Here is a 3,809-nt window from a genome sequence, read left to right on the forward strand (position 1 = left end):
CCAAACGCATCCAGCCTCTTTCCGTTGAGAGCTTTTCATTCTCACCTTGACCCGACGCGCCAGCATAGGAAAACAACGGCAAATCTCTGCTTTTATTCCTTTCGTCGCTCAACGGGAGGCTCAAGATACTGACCTGCAGACGCGCTCGCGGAACTGATCTATAATCAAATTCAGTTTGTTGCCTCAATCGTAATCGCGGCAGAGAGAAGTTGTTACAAAAGTATATCATTACGCCGATGATGAACTAGTTAAAGGGGGACTTATTATGCTTAAAGTGTGTCCTATCAGACTCTGGATAATGCCGCAATGGCCGTCCAGCGCCATGGAAACCAGACCTGCTTTGTGATTTTTATTTTTTTTATTTTATTTTTTTTGCAGCAGCAGATATTCGCCTTCTTCGCCGTGCCGCCATCTCGCTCACCTTGAAGCGGACGCGTCGGTCGATACGCGCGTATTAAATTCAACGATTCCTTCCACGCGGTTCTGATCTTTTAGATTCGCTTCTCCAAACAATTAGCTTAGCATAAACACTCCTTTCAGGGTGAGCTTTCGTGCGAAACTTTTATGTGACCGATCTCATCGACGCGACACGCTCGGAATCGAGCTAAACGCCACGAAGCGAAGTACAACTATAATGTTTATTTATGTTTTTCTCCAAAGGTCTCTATCGCAGCGATTCACGGTAGAAAAAGGGCTCCCGTTCCGCGTCCCCTTCACGAAAAGTAAAGGGGCCAAGCGGTTAAGATTCGGGGATGAGAGAATGTCTCCCACGGAAAACCCAGCTGTCTGGCGGAGAATCGCAAATCCCCGGGACGTTCTCTCCGTCGCCGGGTTGTGTAATCTGCCAGATTTTTGGTTTGACCCTCCGGGGCGAAGCTCGTAAAGCTGCCGCCCAGAACGAAACGCTGCTATTTGAGGGCGCGGCGTCTCAGAAGAGTTCAAACCTCTTCTCTCGGAGAGGTGATGCCAAAGCAAAGTGCCTTAAACTCGCATCCTACAGGATCGTAAGGGGGGAAAAAAAGGATCCCGACCCTCTCCTCCGAGTTCACCTCCTTGAGCAAAGGCGAGAATCTGCAGGCCGAAGCGTCTGTTAGCTTTAGCAACGGCTAAAGCTAGCTTAGCCGTAGCTAACGCCCCGCTTACATTAAGAGTAACAGCAGATACGAGCGCCGCAATCTGTACTTGGACGATCTCCGGCAGGTTACATCCCTTTTCCCTCGTGTTTTTAAGGTTTCAGACAAAGTGGCCAATAATGTCCCTTGAGGACGATTTCCCCTTTAAACCAAAAAATAGAATCGGATTAAATACTGGCGAAAACTGAAACTGGAAGCAAAAAAAAAAAAAAAAAAAAGCATAATTTGTCCCCCCTCCAAAAACTGACAAGTTCACCATCTCGGATATTTTGCTTTTTCTTCATTGCCGATGATAAGAATGTAACCTTATGTCTCCTCAGTTCATATGAAGCGATAGCGAGCGAGCGATTAGCGCGTTTTGTCAGTTCAATGCTTTAAAATGAAATAAAGTTAAAACGAAAAAATAAGCACATGGTGACGTTTGGTGATTGCTTGCTGCAAACACGACCAGGCGCGCTCTTCCCCCCCAACCCCCCGGACGCTTGTCTTAGCTCGTATATCGCTCGCCGGCCCTCAACCCGATAAGTTATCGAATATCCCTTGCGTAAAGTCGAGTATCGGTAAAGGAGCGAAAAAAAGTCGACGAGAGCCGACGCTTTCCGCGAAGTGACGCCGCCGGCTGCCGGCTAGCTTCGTATTTACCGCGCCACCACGAGAGGGCAATTGATTTTCTTATCTATCTCTTAGCGCAAAAGCGAACAAGCATTTATTCGATAGCGTAAGCATCTCTTAGGAAATAGGAATTTATCATTAATGGAAGCAAAAGATGGCCGCCGCCGCCGCCGCCACCGCGTCCCAACTGTCGCCCACTAAGCCGTGGAACTGAATCGATCTGTGTTAAAACAAAAAAAACTAAAAAAAAAAAAAAAAACCTCTCTGCCTCTTGCCTTACATTAACTCTCTGCCTCTGCTTACACACACACACACACACACACACACACACACACACACACACACACACACACTGGTCCTCTCGTGTGTCTCCGCGTGACTGTGCAACCCCCCCGCGGCTCACGTGCCCGCCTTTCACTGTGACACCCACCTCCACACCTGTTCGGTAGCATCAGTGTGTGCGTTTCTGTCGACGTGCGTGCGTGTGTGTGTGTGTGTGTGTGTGTCCATGTTCATCTCCGTAAGGGTGTGTGTAAACACGCATGTGCTCAGGTGTGCTCTGCACAATAGCTTAATGGGATTTCATTTATTTTTGAACCTCGGACAAAAAAAAAAAATAGGAAAATTCTCATTTTCCCAGGTGTGAACTGGTCGCCCCCTGCGACTCGGGAGCCACAAGGATATTATGGGATGTTTTCAGTTGAATCCAAACAGCGCGGGCAGGTTTAATCTTTCCAAGGCAGTCTGGGTTTTAATGCGACGGCCATGTTGTTTATTTATCATCCCGCGGTCATCGGAAACCCATCTATCTGCCCGTTACGTTTAAAAAAACGTCCGCGATTCCCCTACAGATCCATTTAATTATCTTTTATTTATTTTACTTTCTCCCCTCCAGCTGGTTTTAAAAAAGGAAAAAAAAAAAAAAACAAATGAAAGATGGCCGACCCCACCCGTCGCATACTGTTGTCCGCCCCGGATGAATGTTTCCTCCGTGAATTGTGTTTTAAAAAGCGCTTCGAACGAGAGCCGTCGAGAAACTGTCCGATGTAAAATGTTGCAACAGATACAAGATAAAGCTTCTACATATATATATAGCTTCTATAAATATATATATATATGTATTTATTCAAAGCCGAACTATGTCATATAAAGAGTAACACTTGGATCTTTTCTAAGAATGTATTTTGACTATGTAAATGAGCATAATGATTCTGCTTGAGATATATATATATATATAAAGACAGATAGATACATCGATCTATCTTTATATATATATATGTATATACATATGAAAAAGAGCGTATCATATGGTATCCTGTCTTCTCTGAGAGCGGGGGCCAAACAGCAGCAGTAAAACAAAACGCATGATGTTGATCCGTCTTCTTTTCATATTCCAAATGATAAATTCTGTCTATTTACCAGCACTGTGTCTGTCAGTGAGACGCTCATCGTGAGGTTATCAAGACTTTTATTTTATTTTATTTTTTTTTGTACACGAGAGGCTTCGGACTGGCAGAAACCATTCGGGTTCCTTCTGTGTTTGCGTTTTTTCGCTGCTGCTACGAAGAGCTTTGATCGGAATCGGATGACCGAGGTCGTTTCATTTTACCGCATTCACTGCAATGACTTCGCATTCACTTAAATAATAATAAAAAATAAATAAATGTACACAATTGCTTGTTTGTGTGTGTGTATCTTTTTTTTTCCATTGTTGTGTTCCCGCGCTTGTTAATCCAGCACGAAACAAAGTAGAATGGTTGTAATGTGTGTGTGTGTTCGTGTGTGTGTGTGTGTGTGTGTGTGTGTGTGTGTGTGTGTGTGTGAAGGTCGGATTCTGCTGTATCTCTCTGGTGGAGAAAAAAAATAAAAAGGTTGCCCGTCCTCTTTCTTACGGCCTCCGTAAAAGTGCCTGTTGTCATGGCTCACGGTGTTGGCGCCCTCGTGCAGGGGGAGCTGGCGGGCGCCATGGCAACCGGTCAACAAAACCAAACTTCACGAGCGATCCGTTTTCCGACCTTCCATCCAGTATCCCCCCCCCGTCGTACGCTTTCCGCCGTCCTCTGA

Source organism: Fistularia commersonii, chromosome 22, assembly GCF_037954325.1.
Source record: "Fistularia commersonii isolate RoL2024-O1a breed Wild chromosome 22, RoL_Fcom_v1.0, whole genome shotgun sequence".
Taxonomy (NCBI): Eukaryota; Metazoa; Chordata; class Actinopteri; order Syngnathiformes; family Fistulariidae; genus Fistularia; species Fistularia commersonii.